The 22,213-nt window shown below is 43.7% G+C and overlaps 1 long non-coding RNA gene across 2 annotated transcripts in view; it reads right to left on the reverse strand.

Annotated features, from left to right (window-relative positions):
• Nucleotides 1-22,213, reverse strand: part of LOC309627043 — a 62,123-nt gene that overhangs the window by 11,924 nt on the left and 27,986 nt on the right. For both annotated transcript variants that reach the window (XR_014243508.1, XR_014243509.1), the window contains one exon: nucleotides 6,019-6,108. This is a non-coding gene — a long non-coding RNA (uncharacterized lncRNA). The remainder of the gene's footprint in view (nucleotides 1-6,018; nucleotides 6,109-22,213) is intronic.

The raw sequence follows: 22,213 nt of genomic DNA on the forward strand, positions 1-22,213 counted from the left end.
GCTGGAAGTCGCCCCCACCCCGGAGAACCCTGCCGGTTCGTAGGTCCGAGGCAGCAGCGCTGTGCCAGGCTTCCTGGCCCCATGGCCGGGGTCAGAGACCTGGTGTGGTAGTCGAACAGCGCAGGCCTGAGGACAGAGAGGAAGTGGCCAGGGAGTGGCCAGGGACGAGGGGTACTGCCAGCATCCTGTGCCTCCCCTATGGGTGATGGCACCTGCCAGCCGAGCAGTGACAGGCAGGTGAGTTTCATCAGCCCTGGATTTCGCCTCTGACTAAGCAAAGACTGAGCTCCCTAAGAACCTGGATTCTAAATTTAGCACCAAACTCTGGGAACCTGGTGAGCTGCCCCCGCTGCCCGTGGCACAGTGGACCGTGAGGGTGCGACTCCATTTCTCCCCCTCCCTCGGCCTGGACTGTCCGGATGCCCAGGACTCCACTGCTGACTCGCCCAGCGCTGCCAGGTGGGCAGAACAGCGCCTTAAAGACCCTCCTTTGAAAGGCTGCTGTTCTTCTGGGGCAGGCATATGGGGCGCGGGGATAAAATCCTTCACGGAGCTCAGTTTCCAAGGCCTGCCAGGTGCCCCTCCCCGCCCCCGTAGCCCCATCACCGCCCTGACCCTGCAGTCCCCCTAATGCCCCCACCCCAGGGCCTGAGCTGAGCCTAGTCTCCGCTAGCCCTATGTAGGGTGGGGCCTCCACCCCATTCCATCTCAATACTCCGGCTGTGGGGAGGTCCAGAGGCTGGGCAAGGATGACTCCTTCCCCACCATCCAGCCCAAAAGCTTCTCCTCCAAGGGTGAGCGCTGCAGGTGTGCACAGCTCTTGAATAGCAGACTGTAACCAGCCTCCCCGAGTCCTTGATCATCTCCCCTCATCCTCACAAAAACCCTGTGAGGTAGGCACTATGTTGAACCCATTTTGCAGACTGCAGAGGTTAATTAACTTGCCCGACATTATACAGGTGGTTCAGCACAATACCAGACCTCTGCTCTGAAGGGCCGCACTCCACACCACGTGTGTCTGTGCACAGGGACCTCCCCTGAACCCCAGCTGCTGGAGCTGGAGCTGGAACTCTGACCAGCTGTTTCTACCGCGGACTCCCCACAGCCTGCAAGCTAGAGCCTGGGTTAGGATGAGGCTCAAGAGCCACGATGTCAGAGTGACCCTTGCTGGCCATGTGGGCCTGGGCGTGGACCACAGTTACCACATCCGTGAAATGGGTTAGTCTTGCTAGAGGTCAAGGAACTGGTCTACATGGCATCCTTGTCCCCTAATTCTCTAGGTCTTTGTTTCAAAACAAACAAGAAAAGAAGAGGCAGCTACAGAGAAGGCCTTTTAAGAATTGAGGTATGATCCAGTCTACAGGGTCGGTGCTCCCTTTATGGGGTGCCTGGTGCTTGCCTTTCCAGGCGCTGTCCTTTGGGTAAGGTCAATTGTGAGTTTGTGCCTACACCAGAAATACCTAGGAGAGCCCTTCGGAAGGCTGAAATGCTAGAGATGAATAGAAGCCATTAGAACTGCAAGGGAAGGTGTGTGCCCAGGACCTGCCTCATCACCTGGGAGAAGAAAGGATGGAAATGCCCATGATTCGTAGCCTCCCCGTGTGCTGGGCCGAGCACCAAGTGCTTCACATGCACCATGTCATTTTACCCAACAATGGAATAGTGCACAGTCACTAAAAATGAGACACATGTGTGAACTTGGAGAGATTGTGTACTTCTTTACTGATTTGCATTTTCTAATTTTTTACGATATACAGCAAAAAAATACTATAGAAACTTAAAAGTGGAAAATACATGATTGGCAAGGAAGCTACTTTTCTCTCTGTGGGAAAGGGCGACTATGCTCTGAATTCAGGACTCAGCCGAGCATAATCCTGAAGAGCCCTAAATTAATGCAAAATTAGGCAGTTACTGCACCTGCTGTATCACACAGGGCCTGTGATTGCCCCTGTTGCCACGTGTTTGATTGCAACTTTGATGAACAGAAAACAGGCTTGGCTGGAGGCACAGAGACCAGTCGGGAGGCTACAGCGATGGGAAAAAAGTAAAAGCGCTATTAGACCCTGTTGCCATAGCAACAGCACAGCAAAGCTATTTTGTTGTTAACTCCTGAGAGAAAAGGCAGGACAAAAATTAATGTAAAGTTATAGTACAATTTGGACTGTGGGTATTTAACCTCTTTGCCCCTACTCCTATGAGTACAGTCAGCACGTTCCCAGCAGCTGTAACTACGCCCTCTCTCTTCTAGTCCAGAAACCATATCCGAACGAGCGACAATGCAGTATTTGGGGATGATCCCTAGAACAGCGCTTTCAAACCATATTAAGAATGCCCTGGGGACTTTGTTAAAATGCCGAGTCTGACTCAAAGGCAGGTCTGGGATGAGGTCCAAGATGCTGCATTTCTAACAAGCTCCCAGATGATGCTAATGCTCTTGGTCCACGGACCGCACTTTGAGTGGCAAAACCCTAGTCGAGAGGGTTAAACCTTTATAAAGGAAGAAACCAGAACATGCGTGTCTTATTACCTGCTGTCTCCTCCGGGTCTAGCATGGTACCTGGTACAGAAGTGTGGGGAGAAGGAGCAGGAGGCTTAATACATGCTATATGAATGAACAGATGGATGAATAGATGAATATTGGATTCATTCACAGGTTGATACTGGCCATCTTAATTGAAAAGTTAACACATACCCATGGCAAAACATTAAACGTATGAAAGAGCAAACCTTCCTTCATGGCTGAGCCTCTGGTCACCTGTTAATAGGGTTTTACTTATTTTATTTTATCCTTCCAGAAATTACTGTTAATATATCATTTTTTTTTTTTTCTTGGCACAAATGGGAGCACACTACGGGCATTGCTCAATCTCTCATGGGTTTTTTCTCTTAAAATATATATTGGAGATTGTTCAATATCTGTACCCATAGATCTACTTTATTCTTTTCAACAGCCGTATAGTATTCTGTTCCAGATATATTTAATCACTGCCCCTTTGCTGGAAACTCCTGACCTTACAAATCTTTTGGCGTCTCACATCATGCTACAATAAACACCCTTGTATATATGTATTTGTGCATATGTGTATATGAAAGTTATATGTTGAATAAATTCCTAGATGTGGAATAGTTGGGTCAAAGGGTGTGTATATTTTTATGATGCTAGATAACGTTTAATTGCCTACAAAAGAAGTTGCACCAATTTTACACTGTCACCAATATTTTATTAGAATGTCTAATTCCCTGCACTTTTAAATACTATCCATTTTTTAACCTTATCAATCTGATAAATGAAAAAAGTCCTTGTTTTCATTTGATTTCATTAAATATGAATGTGATTGTGCATATATTCATGTTTCTATGCCATTATATTAACTAGTAAAGTGTTATTTTATTTAAGAAAGTTACCAATTTTTGTATATTGAGTTGGGAACCAGCAGCCTTACTGAATCCTCATACTGTTTCTAGTAGTTTTTTTCATTTGATTCCTTGGGTTTTCCAGTTACATAACCATAGCATTTGGAAATAAAATCAATTTTGTCTCTTCCGTTACAATTTTTTTTATCATCTTTATTAGAGTATAATTGCTTTACAATGATGTGTTAGTTTCTGCTGTATAACAAAGTGAATCAGCTATCTGTATACGTATATCCCCATATCTCCTCCCTCTTGCATCTCCCTCCCGCCCTCCCTATCCCACCCCCCTAGGTGGTCACAAAGCACCGAGCTGATCTCCCTGTGTTATGCGGCTGCTTCCCACTAGCTATCTATTTTACATTTGGTAGTATATATAAGTCCATGCCATTCTCTCACTTTGTCCCAACTTACCCTTCCCCCTCCCCTACAATTTTTATACTCATTTCTTTTCTTATTGGTTCATACTCTGGAAAAACTATCAGATAACAGTGGTGATAGTGGGCATCCTTATCTTGTTCCTGACTTTAATCATGTTAATGGGTTTCCATCAGGGACTTCCCTGGTGGTCCAGTGGTTAGGATTCGGCACTCTCATTGCCAGGACCTGTGTTCGATCCCTGGTCGGGGAATTAAGATCCCACATGCCATTCAGTGTGGCCAAGTTAATAAAACAAAACAACAAAAAAATGGGTTTCCTTCATTAAGAATAATACTGACTTTGGCATGAGATATATATTTGTTTTATTGAGGAAATATCTGTATTGTTAAGAGTTTTCCCAGTTCCCATTTCATAAATCTGTTTTAAAAATCAAGAATGATAATAAATGAAGTACAAGAAAACACTGCCTAATATTGAATCATCTTTAACTCCTGGAGTGAGCCCCTCTTGGTTATGGTTCTGTCTTTTTTTTTTTTTAAAGATTTTTTTGATGTGGACCTTTTTTTTTTTAAGTCTTTATTGAATTTGCTACAATACTGCTTCTGTTTTATGTTTTTGTTTTTTGACTGCCAGGCATGACGGATCTTAGCTCCCCGACCAGGGATGGAACCCGCACCCCCTGCATTGGAAAGCGAAGTCTTAACCATTGGACCACCAGGGAAGTCCCCTTTCTTTTAATTGTTTCCATTTGCTATTATTTGATTAGGATTTTGTATTGCTCTTCATAAGTGAAGTTCATCTCTATGGTTCTTTTTTATGCTTCTTTGCATTTGAAATCCATATCATGCTGGCTTAAAGCAAAAGCTGTAACGTTTCTTTTGAAGTCCTCAAACTTTGTTTGAAAAACACTTGTAAAGTCATAAATGCCCAGCAATGGGGAGTGATTAAATTTCTTTGACTAGAATGCTATGAGGCTGTTTAACTCTCTCAGCTGGGCAGACTGGGGAGGGGGCGGCTCTTTGGCAAGTTTCTCACTTCATTCCTTGACAATCCATTGGTTGGCTTCATTTCTATCTATAATACAATCAATTTTGGAAATTTACACTGTCCAAGAGAATAATCCAGTTTTTTCATATTTGTTTACATAAAGATAAGTAAAGCATTTTCTTAAAACTTATTTAATTTCCTCCATATCTATGATTATTTTTCCATTCTTATTTCCAAATTTATATATTTGTGCTTTCTTCCTTCTTGTCTTGCGTAGGTTAGCTAGTGATTTACCAATTTCATTATGTGTATATTTTTATTTCAATTTATCTAGCTCTTGGATTTATGTTCTGGTGTCCTATTTTCTGAGCCAGTAATTTGTTTTCATTTTTATAAATCTTTCATTTCTTTTCCTTACATTTGTTTTTTCATTATTTTTCCAACTTCTTGGGTTGTAATAACTAATTCTCACCCCTTCATGTTTAGGAATGTAGGACTCTGAGAACAGCTTTAGCTGTGTCCTCAAGATCTATGCTGTCCAATACAGTACCTACTAGCTATTTAAATTTTAATTTATTAAAATGAAATAAAACTAAAACTTCAGTTCCCCAGGGCATTAGGCACATTTTAATGATTCAATAGCCACACGTGGCTAGTGGCTCCTGTATCAGACATCCCAGATGCAGAACGGTTCCTTCTATTGGACACCGAGGCTACAGAATATAATATATAGTTGTACAGGTACAAATGCCTCCAGTTACAAGTGACATAAACCCAACTCAAACTCATTGAAAGCCCTAACGAGAAACATGAGCTCAGTATCTGCGAAGCCCTGAAGTACAGCTGGTTTCAACACAGCTGGATTTATTGCTTCATTTCTCTCCATCTTCTGGTTCTCTTTGTCCTGGCTTCCTCAAATCATATCACCAGGGTTCTTTTGCCCTCTCCCTCTCCCAGTTCTTTCTCTCTGTTTGGCTTTTCTCTGCTTATCTTAGCCATGCAGCATAGCATAACAATGTAGCGTAGCAGCTAAAGCCTCAAGCTACAAAGTCAGACTTCCTGAATATGAACCCTTGTTCCACCATGAATGTAAGTGATACATTACTTAACCCCTCTTTGTCTCAACGTTCTCAAAATGAGGACATAATAAAACCTATTTCATAGAGTTGTTGCATAGATTAAATGAGATAAAGCATATCCAGCACTTCGAACAGCACCTGGTACACAGTAAGTACTCACCGAATACTAGCTGTTGTACGAGTGAATCCTGTTCTCTGCATGTGGCAGGCTGTTTGGCCACTGGCATCTGCAGGCTCACATCATCCAAGCCTAGTAGAAAAGAGACAGTCTTCTCCATTAGCTGAAAAATCTCAGCTGGGGCTCTGGTAGCCCAATTGGGGTCAAATGCTCATCTTTAAAACAGTCACCGTGGTCCAGAGCATGGTTGCTCTTCATGGTAGAGGCCTGGGTCATGTGCCCCAACTCTGCAGCCAAAATAATATTAGTCACCATGATTAACAATCCCATCAGGGATTTCCCTGGCGGTCCAGTGGTTAGGACCCCACGCTTTCACTGCCATGGCCTGGCTTCAATCCCTGGTCGGGGAACTAACATCCCGCAAGCCGTGTAGCACAGCCAAAAAACAAAAAAACAAAAAAACAATCCCATAAAAACAACAGAGTTTGAGGCAGAGATAGTTTTCCAAAGAAAAAGTGAACTACTTTTGTCAGAGAAACGATGTGGAAAATTGTGCTGAGTAGTCAGAAACTCAAGCAGTCTCCTACAACCACCCCTTGAATGCCCAACATGTGTACACACACATACGTGCACATATACACACATTTCTTCCCCTGCATATTGTCTTTAAATGCCCACCTAACACAATGCAACTATCCTACATACATCAAATATATATAAACACTTGCGCATTTCTCTCAGTCAGAACTGGATGTGGCTCCTAATGGTCACACAACCTATGATTAAATGATACATTTAACCACCCCTAATCACAGTATACAATGGTGGAGAAATAGTGGTACACACACACACACACACACAAACACACACCTGTTGAGAAAAGGTAAAAGGGGAAACCAAGAAGCACAGTCTCCAAACAATAGTGTAGGCCACATCCTCTATACAAGGATTACAAGGGCTCCAATGTCTAGCCATGGGGTGAATTTCTTGGTCTATCACTATGGGTGCCCCCAATTTTGCACACTGAAAAAATCTATTGTCCATTATTCTCCATGACGTCAGAGATTGGGGAGATACTTCCCTTCTGAAGAATATACTGCCCTAGAAGTCTATTTCCTGTTGGATGACTAAGGGGTCCTGGGAGTTTCCTTTGGGTTTAAGCCATCACAGACCCACTTTGACAGTTTGTGGGTATTAAATCACACAAACTAGTTTAAAATTCTGATCTTCTGCCAGAAAAATTGTTTTCTAGTGTCTTCTTTGAGCTGGCATTCCCACAATAGAAATCCTGCCAAGTTATAGTCTTTGAATCTGAAGCCCTCTCTTGTCATTTCTGTCACTTAAAAATAATCCTTCCAGAAAACTTGGACTGAACTGACCTTTAGTAAATAGACTTTTGGTGCATTCTCATGTTGAATCTGAATTTCTTCTGAAATTTTTAAAGAACAACTTGATTTAAGTGCACTTGAAAATAATACAACGAAAACATTTTCTAAGATATCCAAACCTCAGTTCCTTCATAATCACATGGAAGCAGGAAAACCCACCCACTCTCCAGAAGTTCAATGAGGAATAAAGATCTACTTTTTGTACAATATAAGATGACTGAAAGGCACAATCAATAATTATATTGTCAGCCATTCCTGCCATAATAAGTCAGAGTCAAAGTTAGCTAGCACTCTGTTTGAAAACCAAATAAAATGTCAGCGTATTAAACTTTGGGGCACTGTCTCTAAAACTGGAGTTCAAACTTCATTCATGTTCGTAAGAGACCAATTTCCCCACCCACCCTTAATCATACATGGTTGTCTGTACAAAACAAGTAAGTTCATAAGTACATAAATTAACCATACTTCTGCTGGATGGATATACTCTCATTTGACAGAGCAGTCTGGCAGTTATCTGGCTCTTTGGATCAGCACAGACAACCGTAGTGATCAGGGTTCCTGGCTGCAAGCAACAGAGACTGTGTGTAGCTGATTAAATAGCAAAGGAGTTCATCAAAGGATGGTGCATTGCTCTCTGACCTGTTGGGAAAGCTGAGCCTGGAGCCTAAGATTCCCAGATCAATGAGCAAAACCACACCACGAAACTGTCTTGTTGATGAAGCCTCCCTCACTGCTGCCACCTCCACTGTCCCACTGTGGACACTGCACCTTGCAGTCACCCCACCTCTGAAAGTCAGGTGTCTCGGCAGCACCTGCATCGGCAAAATGGACTCCACCCAGAGCCTCTTCCTCACCTTCCTCTCTTTCCAATTAGAGCCTCAAGTAGATGAGTCTGATTAATATATATGAGGTCAGGTGTGTGTGTGTCAGACACCAAGCAAGCCGGGGAAATAAGTTTTCAAGGTTCTCATTTAGGGAAGAAGATGGGAATTGTAAGGCTGGAAATTCTCTGAATGTAGCAACGTGGCTCAAAAGGTTACAAGAATCCATAAAATGTGGTCAATGCCCACTACCATCATCAAACTGCATTTTTAGCCAAGAAAGCCACATCTGGAAATTTAATCGGATAACTGCCAAAATTCTATGTCTTTAGGAGTTATAGAGATCAACTCCCAGAAGCCTACAGACTATTTCATGGATAAATGCAATTGAGACCAAGAAATCTCTCTTCCTTCTTCCCCCAAATCTTAAGTCGGCTCTAAATAAACCACAACTGAATGAACTCCATGATGAACAAGTTTGGTTTAGAGGGAGTCCCTGCTCTTTACACGATGATAACGGGACATTTCTTCCAGTCAGAGAATTTGAGACTTTTTTGGCATTCAGGCCTCCATTTACATCTGGTACACCAGGTTGGTTATTCTTAATGTGGTCGGTCACCTGACTTAGAATCGCCCTCTTTTGGTTAGAAGGGGTCCCTTAAAGCCTTCTTTCTTTGTGCCTTTCTTCCCCCTTCTGAATATCAGAAGCTGCAGTTAAGTCTCAGTTTTGATTCCAGTGCTCGATTTGATGAACTGGCTTTTCTTTAACATCTGGTTCGATCTTCCAATGCATTCACCAAGATAGTGGCAGGTGACAGATCAAGACTTTTCTCAGAGTCTCTCCTTGGGAGTCATGGTCACCATGGAAGCCACTGTAAGAGGGAACACTGTCTTCTACCCCATTTCACCTCTGACTACTGGCACCTCCACAGCCCTCCACTGAAAGTAGATTAAGTTATGGTTGATAATAGAGAAGATTTGTCAGTCCTCCTACGGAGATAGGATTCAATATGAAAGAACAATGTTATGTGTAAAAGAGTGGGTCTTCATTTGCATACCATGATCAGTGAAGGCTCTTCTGGAGCATTCCGGTCCAAATTCGATATGTAGGTTGAAAGAGACCAGACCAGATTCTAATTTCTACCTCCCCTACCTCAATATCACAAACACAAGCCAAGAATGAATGAAGTCGATTTGATCATGTATATTGGTGGCCTGGACCACACAAACCTATTTATTTATTTTTCTTTTGTCCTTAAATTAATTTTAAAACACAGTTAATAAAGGCAGCAATCTCCTGCCTTTCCTCTTCCCATCTCTATATTTTTAGCTGATCTGGCATTTAACTCCATTTCACAATATAATAGGTTTCCACCACTATTTCTTGATTTATCAATTGATTGCATGGCTGAGTTTTTGCTATATTAGATGAGGATGTGGCTGTCTAAAACCTCTCCCTTCCCTTCACCCTTCCCGAACGTCTTGATAGTCACAGCACTAGTTAGGGCTCCTCTTTTGGTTACTTTTGTAAATGTGAGCAACAAACTGATGCTGTATTTCCTTTTCCATCAGTTCCTTCCCCTTTCTAAGATGAGAAGCTCAGTAACCCTTGCTTCCCTTCAGCTACTGATATTTTCCCCTCCCTCTGTATTTCTATTTTTGCCAGCTGTACTTTTACCTTTGCATTTTAACACCAATAGCAGGAGCATCCTGTTCTGAAACAAAAATTAAGTTGTCTTTGCTTTGTCAACAGGATGTAACTAAATGCTGAAATTCAATAAGCAGTGTTTGCCTACCAAATGTAAAATAGCTAGTGGGAAGCAGCTGCGTAGCACAGGGAGATCAGCTTGGTGCTTTGTGACCACCTAGAGGGGTGGGATAGGGAGGGTGGGAGGGAAACGCAAGAGGGCGGGGATATGGGGATATATGTATACGTATAGCTGATTCACTTTGTTATACAGCAGAAACTAACACAACATTGTAAAGCAATTATACTCCAATAAAGATGTTAAAAAAAAAAAAAGCAGTGTTTGCATTCTTGTGGTTCTAGGACAATCATTCACTGCTGAGTGAGGATTACTGCTCACTCTTTCACACCTATTTGTTTCTCCTGAAGTTATCAGTTTATATTATGCTCCACTTTCTATTATCAACATTTCCCTTTTTTTCCACATGCTCCATAATATCACCTATTCTATCAAGTCACCCTTTTCCCCAAGGATCTCTTTCACAGAGCAGTCTGCACAACCTCCCTCTGACTTTCTCTTCACTGCTTTTCTGGGTTGATTTCCTAAGTTTCCTGAACCCCAGGTCTTTGCATTCTTTGGTTTACTCTTTGGCTTTGCTGCAGCACATTCTCAAATAGCTTCCCCCCAAAAAAGTGGATGTAGGAAGTAACATTTCAGGGTCCCTGATTGTCTGAAAATATCTTAATATTACCTTCTAATTTCAGTTTGGCTGGGTATAGAACTCTAGGTTAAAATTTTTTCCCTCAACCAAAACAAGAAATCACACAGACTGAAGGCAGAAGCAGATATGAGACTCCAGCTGTCTTCTACTAACCAGACATTAAAAAGATTTCCAGAAATGTTACTTTTAATTAAAATGTCATTTATGTTAACATATAATGGGTTTATTATTTTTAAATGGATTAATACATTTAAAAATGTTTAATAATAGTAATTTTCCCTCAAAACTTGGAAGGCATTGTTCTATTTGTCCAGAAACCAGTGCTGTAGATGAGAAAGCCACTGCTAATCTAACTCTTGTTCTTCTTGAGATAACATGTATTATTTCTGGAGTTTTTTAAGCTCTTCTTAGTGGCCTGACATGTCACAACAGTATGGCTAGGTAGTGGTCTTCTTTCCTTGTTCTTGTCACTTGGTGTGCCCTCAGCTCAGGGAAATAATCTTGCATTATTTTTTATTATTTCTGTCTCTCTGTTTTCTCTGTTCTAGGTCTCTGGAATTCCAATTATTCAGATATTGACCCTCCTCAATTGATTCTCTCATCTTTTCCTTCTATTTGTCTTTTTATTCAACCTCCTAAAGTATTTCTTCATGTTTATCTTCCATCTCTTCTTTTGAACTTTCTTTTGGTGATGTCATTCTTAATTTCTAAGTGCTTTCTTTTTCCTCAACCATTACTTTTTCATGGGATTCTGTTCTTGGTTAATGAATATATCTTCTAGAGTCTCTATGGATACTAATTCAAGGTGTGTTTTTTTTTAAGTTCCCTTTTGTTCCCCCAAATTAATCTATTTTTTTCCAGGGTCATTTTTTTCTGTTTCTTTGGTCTCTCTCTTTCATTCTGGAGGATTTCTTCAAATGCATGATGGTCCTTGTTTTCATATGCAAAGATGAAACAATAAGAAAGCTGAGAGAGAGTTCTGTGCATTCTGGTGGCCTTGTTAGCTTAGGGTAACAAGCAGGGAACCAGTTGGTGATCTACAAGGGTGACTCCTACACACACCAGATGGGATGTTCTTGGCTCAGGGCCACTCCTCAATTTCTTTAGAGAGAGCCCTCCAGGGTATTTTTCTTTTCTTTTTTTTTTTTTTGAGGGTAGAAAGTGAGATTTATTGAGTACACTGCAAGGGAGCAGTGGGCTAGATCAAAAGGGGGTTTGTACCTGGGGGAGAGACACTGGGCTTCTTTTATGGTCCCTTCTGGTCACCCTTGGGTTAATGTTCCACCCATACGGTAGTTAGGTCTGGGTGTGTCGTTGCTCCATCTTCCTGGCATGCTGACTGCTTGTAACTGCTGGTAATTTTCCATTGGGGGAGGGTGGGATTGTCTTATCTTGAAAGGACCTCCCCAGCTTAAGATGGCTGTTCTATTGTTAAGCTCCACATTTCTCCCCTGACAGATCAGCAAAGTCAAATCATTGACATCTAGGTGATGACATCATCTTGGGCTACTTCCTGCTAAGAAGCAACGACATGGGGTCCCAGTTGGCTTTGCTGATTAGCCGTGGGGCTATTGAGTGTGTGTGAATAGAAATTTTGGGAGCACTGTTCAAGAGTACTCAGCTGTGTTGATGCTAGGGGTTGGAATCCTTGTCTTGTCACCATTTGTAGCTTGATGGAATGAAGTCAGTTTTGTGGCAACTCATTTGAAGTATTAATACCTGGAGATGTTGGTGGATCAGGATGGATGGTCCTCAAGGGAGGATGGAAAGAGAAAGGGGATCTCTCAGTGTGACTGGATTCACCCTGGACAAGCTGCCGCTACCTACTGCGCCAGGTGTGGAAGTGAGGAGTCCCAAGGCCAGGACCAAAGGACACTGCCACCCCATCAGGCAGGGACGGTCGGTCGGTATGGGACCACGTTTCAGGTCTGCCAAAGAGTCGCCTAGTCCAGGACGCACAATCCCTAGTCTCCAGGGACCTCAGGCCGTGGGCAGTGTTGAAGAGGAGAAAAGACCATTTCCAGAATGTACCCCTTAGGGAGTCGGAGTCCTATCCCGGAGGCCTTCGGGTCCCACCAAGGAGTACCTTCAATTGACTCGGGGTACCTGCTGACTCGGGGACCTTTTATTGCCCTGAGTCAGCAGGCCGATTGCTACGTGTTGGAAGACGGATCAGAAAGGGCAGAGAGAGGAGAGAAAGGCCTCCCCGTATGGACCACCAAAATGCCACAGAGTTTGGCAATGGCGCCAGCAACGCGGGTGGTAGAAGAATTTACCAAGCCAGAAGTGAGGGTAGAAAGCGAGATTTATTGAGTACACTGCAAGGGAGCAGCAGGCGAGACCAAGAGGGGGTCTGCCCCTCCACTGTAGTTCTTTTCCCCCTGAAGGACAGACTCCTGAATGTGTGTATACAGTCTGGGGTGATAGGAAAAGGGGGATCACTTCTTATAAATAAATATGTTCACCCACTGAAGCTTAGCCCCCTCTGTCATGGCCCTCCCTGCCCCTGCCACTCTTCTGCCCCCCATGAGCTTGGTGTTGACACCTTAGCTCCAAAAGGAGATTATACCAGGAGGTGGCACTCAAAAGATGACCGTCTCTTCACGCAAATTGTGTCTGCTCCATGAAAAATCAAGTCTCTACTTAAAGTACCTTCTGTTGACAGTATAATGACTTTTATCAAAAGAAAAAAATAGATTCTCTTCTGCCCCCTCTCCATATTATTTTCTTCTCTTTATCCTGTTTCTCCTCCTCCTCGTCCTCCTCCTCATTCCCTCTTTCTTCTCTGAGCCATAAGCTGGCCAAGAGCAACCGTTGGCACTTGCTTCATTCCTTCTCAGGCCTTCAGAGATTGTTAAAAATAATAAACTCCCAGCTACTGCTGATTGTGGCACTTGCGTGTTCACAATCCATCAGGTGGCATCATTTAACACTGCAACAGCTTCATCATAATTACCAAAACCAAGGATTTTATTATACATTGAGTGTGCTCCTGCCATATGGTTTTGAAAGACAAGTCATTTCTCAGAAGAAAGACTAGTTTAGGAAATGTGAATGTTTAAAATTCCCCCACAGTATTATAGCTTTTTGAAGTTCTTTTGCTTCCTAATATGAGCTTCTGGCAACTTACTTCTCTTGCTTGAGGATGCATTTGGAATGCAATCCTGTATGTTCAAAACATCTCAACCCCACTCTCTCCAGTGTTTGGGCAGGCCTGTAACTTGGGGTCTGGGCCAGGCTCTGACATCAGCCCAGGTGCATATCCCTGCTTCTGGACTCTCCTTGCCGCCCCTTCTCTGCCTTTTGTCTAAATGTCAACAGCTCAGGGCAGCTCAGTTCTCAATACGTCCCTTGGGAAAAGCCTCACTGGCTTAAGTTCCTGGTTCCATAATGTCACAGGTCATCAAGTTTCCCAAAGCTTGAGAAAAGATGCTTCCACCAGGAGACATCTGAAAAGTGGGAAACGTGGGAAATCTGAAACATGAGATTACCTTAGATTAGATTTTTTTTCAAAGATTTAATGTAATTCTATTCAGTGTTTATAAAAGTCAGAATGGACCAACAGCTCAATGTGAAAAGACTCCACCTGAAATATCTGAGGTGCTTGGAGGCCAGGCAGGAAGCTGAGCTCAGAAATACAGAAGTCTCTTTCAAAACTTTGAGAAGATAGTGCTAAATGGCAACCAAGGAAACAAGAAAACAAGTGTGCTGGTCTCTCCTGTTGAGGGTCTATTGCATTCCAAGCACTGCTGCATGCTGGGGGTTCAGGAGTAAACAGGAAGATGAAGTTGCTGCTCTTAAAGATCTTGTATTCTGCTAGAGAGAGGTTAGGAAAAGAAAGGAAGGAAAGAAGAGAAGAAAAATGTCAGCTGGAGACAAAAGAAGCAGAATCAATTCTTGGGATGTTGGAGTTTTCTCTCTGGACTTCTCCCTGGATCCTTCTCAGGCAGTGGCAGTAGGTGGTTATAGATGAACTGAACACAGGGTTTCTGAAATAAACTCTTTAAGGGACATGGCCACAATATAGAGAGATGCAGGCTGGCACCGCAAGACCCCAGGGGTGTCATCCACACAGGCGACAGTGGGGATGGCGCCCCCTGGAGTTGTGACCAGTACCTAGGTGTTCCCTAACTTGTGAGATGGGTTGCAGAATTAGCACCTCAGGTCTAGGTGTTGATTCTTTGTTTTCCTAAAAAGGCAAAGGAAAAGACCCTCCACTATTATCTGGTCCGGAACTCCAGAATCTCCCAAGGCTGTTGTCGGAGGACCGCTTCCAGGGCTGATTCTGAATGGAAGCCTCACCTTCCTTGGGGCAGAGTAAATGAAGGGAAAGCTGGATACAGTTTCCTTCTCCTCCTATAATTCGCTGGCAACTTCCTCCAGAGCTTTTAACAAAACACCATAATGATATCCTCCATGAGTGCTGTTTTAAATGTTTGGTTCTGTTGGGTGTTGGGGAAATAGAATTAAAAACAAATTCTCCTCCCAACCCAGAAAACCTCTCCATCAAGGAAGAAAAGAAAGAAAACAATTTTATTATTGAATAAGCATTAAACCAGAATGCGATGCGCCTCTCAGGCAATCCGCTAGGAGATGGCAAAGACAGAAAGGAATCTCGTCCTTTTATACAGCCGAGCAGATACAACCAATTACATACATGGTCTGAAGATAAACAATTACTAGCCCTCAAGTAAAAAAAGACTTGACAGCATCATTGGTCACACATAATTCATCTTAACTTAAGATGAATTCACTTGGTAGTTGGGGTAACCACCTGTGTTAGCTAACTGGATTTATCCAAAGGAAAAATTAACTTCTCCTACCTTTATGACAGGAGGTAGTTTTGCAGCTTGGCGGCTTCTGCCCTCCCAGAGAAACAGGGAGATAAGGGCACCATCTTCCTCAAGGCTGGCATTTCAGAGAGATGGTTCCCAGGTCCTTGAGAAAGACATTCCTGCTCATAAACCTGGCAAGAGGCTTATTTAGCTTTTTAAAAAGATTCGCATACATTTCAAAGAGACAGAGGAACAATTACAAGTTTCCAAAGTAAATGCTCTAAGAAAAGGGAAGGGGAGAAGTCTCCTCTTGCTTCAACAGGGAGGAGTAAGCCTCTTATTTTTAATTTGTATTTGCCTTTACAAGGGCATGAAGAAACTACTGGCAAAACTTTGGTTTAAAATGGTTCTTTTAAAACTAAATTCTGAAATTCTTCTAAGGGGGAAAATTTTTAATTTCTTAAAGAAGACTCTCGTGGGGAAAGGAAAGCCACTACTCTTGGTGATGTAAAGCCACTTTATGCAAAATAGTTTGCGCATTTTTAAGTAGCTTTGAAAAGTCGGCTATTGCGCAACCAACAGCAGTTGCTATGGTAGCAAAAGTTAGTGTTATTCTAATCTACTTGGTGATGAAGTGTCTGGAGCTGCTGCTCAGTGCAGGAAGCCATGTTCTGTGTGTGGAGTTGTTAGTTTTTGCACCATATTATGGGAAGAATAAGCTGAGCAGACTGTGGAAATCAGGGTGGAAAAGGAGGGCAGACACAACATGAGGTCTGAGCAACCGTGAGTCAGAAATGAGAGAAACCTTGAAAATTAGAAGCGCTTGGGTTCCGTCTCTCTAACCAGTCCTTACTGAGGACTGGACTAGGGTTGGGATGGGGAGAGCGACTGAAGGGTCCCCGTGTGTTGCACAGAGATGTGGTGATTGTACACACAGGGCCTCCTCCAGCCCCTCCAGTGACTCAGCAGGATACACATCATTGTACCCATTAGGACCTGAGGACTTGTGAAAGTGAAAGGGACATGTCCGAGGTCACAGAGCTGGTGGCTGAGTAAGGAGCAGAACCTAGGATCTCGCTCTCAGAATGGGAGGAGCTGGCATACTGATGTGAGAGGAAATTCGGTGAAGAAACCCATTTCACTGGAGGAGGGAATGGTTGGTCTCAAAGTTAGAAGAAAGAATAGAATCAGTATCGTTGGTGAATTTAGGTTCACATTATCTAGAGAGAGAGCGACGGACAAAACAAAGAGAGAAAGCCAATAGCACAGATGAGTGCTTCACTAGAATGTAAGTCACAAGGGGGTGAGGATTTTGTCTGTTTCATTTAGTCCTGGCCTTAGAAGAGGGCCAGGCGCACAGAAGGGCCTCAATAAAAAGTGGCTGAGTGACCGCCAGAGGAATTCTTGCAACAATAGAAGGCTGAGGGAAGAACACAGTGGGAGTTTAACTAGGTGGATTTAGGGTCTCGGTAAAGACTAAAACAGCACATATCAAGAACCGTGAAGAACTGTCTAAGATTTTATCCTACTTGCAATCTACCAAGTTAGCCTGTCACAGTTCCATGGATGCTGGCACAAGACACAGGTCTCCTGGGTCAGAGCAAAGGACTTTGGGACTCATAGTAATAGCAATAGCCAGAGAGACAGTGGGGGTTTTTGCTTGGTTGGATTTTTTGCTTCCACAGGATGACATAAAGAGGTCTAGGTGACAGAAAGAATGCCAAGTGACACCTGCATTTGACGACAGGAACCCTGAACTTAGGGAACCCGAATCTTTTTTAATTGGCAGTAAACATGCCTGCCCTTTGCTCCAGAGGCAAACACAGTCTTTATCTTCCAAGGCCATTCACTGTGTAGATATCATTGAAAAACAACAGTCTGGAGCAAACAGAGAAGCCTCGGCTTGTAAGACAGGCAGAAATGTCAAAGTCTCAGAGAGAATTAACTGCCAACAATAAACTAGCACTATTTTCCCTCGCCGGAGGACCACCGCTCTATGTAATGATATTGAGAACACCCATGTGCAGAGGAATGTCAGGGTAAACAATGATGGAGCCGCAAAGTGGACAGCTTGCCTGAGGTCTGGGGAGGAGTTTGGGAAGATATTGAGTTTTGATGTTGTAACCATTCATCATCAGATTCATATGAATGAAACGAAGGAACACAGAAATGACTTATAATGGAAGCTTAATTCCATAAGTGCACGGGACCTTAAGTATCTTAGCCTGGATTCCCCCCAAAGCTTCCATGAAGATAGTCTATTTGGGAATTAATCCCAAGAAACAGAAGTGAAGGACAGTGGAAGTAAAATGGGGACAAGGGGAGAGCTGATCCAAGGATGTGTTATCAAGCTGGCCACGTACGTGGGCAACAGTGCTCAGTCCCATGGAGCTTTCTGAGGAGCCAATGAAATGCATCCAGAACGATCTTCCCTGGAGATCAAAGAAGCCTGTATCCGTTGGCTCTGTCCCCCACTGATCATGACAGTCAACTTGCCTTGATCATCCAGGTTATACATGTATGAGTCCTGAGCACAATCCTTGGGTTTCCTGGGCCTGAGGCAGGAAGCAAGAAGCACTGGCACGGGTCACAGGAAAAGAGCCTTCACGTTGTACCTTCATGAAACTGGTCAAGCCAGTGTGGAACGGCCCGCCACAGAGGGGATGGAGTAGGAGCTGAGGCTGAGAAGATCTGAAGTGATACACGATGGGCACAGCATCCAGGCTGCCCCCCGTACCACTCAGATCCACACAAATCCTCCAGCAAGGTCACTTCCTCACAGAGACCCCTTCAAGGTGGTGGCCAACCATGGTCTCTCCCAAGATATAATGCAGTTGGTCCTGAAACCATAATCCTCCTCCTCTACCAGTCAATCTAGATTTCCCTCACCCTCAGCCAGCACACTGGTCTATGCTGCCTACCTGTTGTGGTGACCCAGCTCTTCACTGAAGGGTCTGAGCCCTTAACTGCCTTGCCCTGGTGGGATTCTGGTCACTGAAACTCCCCACTCACCATTATCACCAGGCTTGGAAACACTACAAAACTCCAGTGAATTCTCTGGGCTCCAGACCTGCTCTCCACTGTCCCCCAGTATAGCAGCAGCCCCAGTACCTCGTGGTCATTAGGGTCAATTACACACACCCCAAGTCAGACATGTCATATCACCTTAACAATCACCGTCCCGTGTACTTGGGTGGCTTCTAACCTCCAGCCCCAGAGACTCCCTGCCCAAAGGCTGGGGGAACGTGTTCAGCTCACTCTCCAAGAAGGTCAGAGGCTCTGAGGAGCGGGCACCTTAGGGACAGTCTTGACTAGTGATGAATAGGAGCGGGTAGATAACTACCCCAGCCATGTGGCCCCTCCAGTGAGACTGGAGCAACTCTAAGGCACGTTCCACATCATCTCCCACTGCCCACAGTGGTGACCTGTGGTCATTAACACACACCGTATGGACCCCCTTCCCTTCCCCGTCTCACCTTCTCGCTCCCCTGCTGGTGTTTCCTGGAATCACTCCCAGATTCACTGCTCGCTCTCACAGTCTAGTCTCAAGAGTCTGCTTGGTGGGGAACCCAAACTAGGATGTTTGGCACCAGAAGTAGCCCTAGGAAGCAGGCCCTCAGGCTGGGATTCTGGAGTTGGATCTCTCACTGGGCGGGGGGCAACACGGATCTGAATTCTGGTGCTAAGTGTGGTGGCGAGACCCCCTGCCATGCTGCAGCACCCCAGCGCTACATAGGAGGAAGGGGACACACAGGCTGCAGTGCTGGCTCTGGCACTCGTAAAAACAAGGAACGACAGTCATTATAAAGATAACGGCAATGACAGTGTCAACAACCATCGAAGCCACAAAGAAAGAAAATAGCAGCCTCTCCTTTCCTCCCAGACCTGTGGATTCTAGCTACTGGCGACACAGCTCTGCAAACAGCTCATCGGTTCATGTTGCATCCTGGAGCTCGCCCTGCCGGCTCTGCAGGGTGTTGTCCCAGAGCCGGCACTTTGGCTAAGACTTGGACAGAGCGCTCCACTGTTTCATTAGGCTGGCTCCTTCCGCCTGATGGGGTGTGGAGGAAGACCAGTGGAACCCATTGCGTGTGCCACTGTCAGCCCTCCTTTTTTCCAAAAGATGAGTCACTCACGCTCAGCCCATGTTATTCAGAATATCACGCCAGTTTTGCCAGTCCACAGACGGGAGTGCTGGCAGACACACTGTGGACAGGGCAGGCAAACCCTTATCTGCCGTAGGTAAAAATCTAAAAAGCACAGATTGCTGTCCCTTTAGGCGAAGAAGGGGTCTGATGTGATCAACATATTAGCAGGCCGCTGGTAACTTTCCTCAAGCAATGGTGCCTTCTCTGGGGCTCAACATCTGTCTCATCTTTATTCTTATTGGTCTGTGACAATTCTTAATATACTGATATTAACAACTTGGCATATATGCTATAAATATTTCCCCCAGTTTTATTTTGCCTTTAAGTTTTGTTTTTGATGGGTTTATAGACAGAAAAATGTCTCCCTTTTGCTTTTGGGGAAATCTATCAATATTTCCTGTATGGTGTTTGCCTTTGTTGCTGTGCTTATAGAACTTTCCTTATTCTGAGGTTGTATAAGTAGTCTCCAGGATTCTCTAATCTACTGATGACTTCTTTCTCCTACCCTCTTTCTTTTTTAAAAAAAAAAAAATGTATTTATTGTATTTTATTATTTATTTTTGGCTGCATTGGGTCTTCGTTGCTGCGCGCGGGCTTTCTCTAGTTGTGGTGAGCAGGGGCTACCCTTTGGTCTTCACGTGCACTGAGAGGCAGGAGGGGTGACCAAACCACAGCTTAGATTATTCACTCTCCCAGCAATTATGGAGGGCTCAGGAACTTCCAAAAAGCTATTTTTGCCTAAGTCTGTAACTGCAGGAGTCACAAAGGCTCCATGTCCAAAGGGGAGCTGGAGAAGGATTCATTCAGAGAGACGAATTCAAGATATGCAAGTCCCTTGCCCCACTGGACTCCTTTAAGAGAGATGGAGCTGGGTCCCAGAACAAACAGAGACTTGCTAAACTTAAGGGAAAAAACTGCCCACGCATGGAGATGACCAGGGAATGGCCACCAACTCACAAGCAAGCAGGTCTCCAGCTTGGGCTGCGAACTGCCACTAAGTAGGGAGCTACCAGATCCGAAGGGGAACATGGACCAAAAACGTCAGGCCTGGACAAGGTGGAAGAGTCTATTGAAAAATCCATCTTTTGAATTGGTTGGACATTTTGACATGTAAGAGATATTCACAGTGTAAGAGTTGTAACTTCCCAGAGGGAAAGAGGGCAGGTTGAGACCCATGCTGCATCTAGAGATGTGTCTGACTTTTTCCCTTCTTTTTAAAAATTTTTTAACATCTTTATTGGAGTATAATTGCTTTACAATGGTGTGTTAGTTTCTGCTTTATAACAAAGTGAATCAGTTATACATATACATATGTTCCCATATCTCTTCCCTCTTGCGTCTCCCTCCCTCCCACCCTCCCTATCCCACCCCTCTACGTGGTCACAAAGCACTGAGCTGATCTCCCTGTGCTATGCGGCTGCTTCCCACTAGCTATCTATTTTACATTTGGTAGTGTAGATATGTCCATGCCACTCTCTCACTTTGTCACAGCTTACCCTTCCCCCTCCCCATATCCTCAAGTCCATTCTCTAGTAGGTCTGTGTCTTTATTCCCTTTCAAGTAGGAGTTAAAATTGAAAAGAGAACAAGAACGCTGTTGTCGCAGAAGCAGGCTGTGCAGAAACAGAGACCACATGCACCTGTCTCATCCATTTGCTCGTGATTTAGCAGCCCTTCCAACAAATTGTAATACTGCTCAACTGGAAAAAAATGGACTCACTCTACAAACCTTGGGAGATTTTACCGTGAGTGTGTGTTTGCTTTAAATGAATACAACAGATTTGATTTTTTTAATGTGCTTTTTTTTCCTTCACAGGCTATTACTAAATAGGAAATAATTTTTTTCTAAAGTGATTCTTTGTTGGACTTCCCGGGCGGTCCAATGGTTAGGACTCCACGCTTCCACTGCAGGAGGCCCGGGTTCAGTCCCTGGTTGGGGAACTAAGATGCTGTAAGCTGGCGGTGTGGCCAAAAAAATAAAAAATAAATTTTTAAAAAAGTGATTCTTTATGTTTTCAAAGTCATAATGTTAACAGCTTTTTGAACATTTTCATTATGAAAATAAAGAAAGAATTTAGGAAATCTAAATTCAGCTTTATAAATCTGTATGTTTACTGGATTTTTTTTTGCACCTAATTTAAAGGCATGTGGACACACACGACAATTTGTGAATAAAATGCGTGAACATTGGTTTTATCAAGTCTGTAAAGGGACATGAACAAGGATGCTTAGTATGGCGTTGTTTAACATGGCCAGGGGTTGGAGGCCATCAAGGTGTCCATCCCTGGCAGAATGAAAAGGTGGAGTGTGGCGGATGCACATCATGGAACATTCTACAGCAGTTAAAATCGAAAGGTCAGTTGTTCCTATAACTACATAAATGATAGATCTTAGAAACACAGAGCGAGTGAAAACAAGAAAGAAACAATGGGCTTTATAACAACATAACACCAGTAACAACAATTAAAAATACATATGTACCCAACAACGGCGCACGTTTACAAGACGCATACATATAAAGCAATACACATTAAATACACTAGAATGGTCTCCTGTGGGGAAGAAGGTAATGAGAGTGGGGAATGGGGATAAAAAGGGAATAAAAGAAAAAAAGACTATTTTATAATAATTTTCCCATTTCTTTTTCCTTTATGTATACTTCATATTTAAATTGTGGTTTTTTTCCCCTTCTAAATC

Source organism: Balaenoptera borealis (genome assembly GCF_965194805.1).
Source record: "Balaenoptera borealis genome assembly, chromosome: 3".
In the NCBI taxonomy this organism is placed as follows: Eukaryota; Metazoa; Chordata; class Mammalia; order Artiodactyla; family Balaenopteridae; genus Balaenoptera; species Balaenoptera borealis.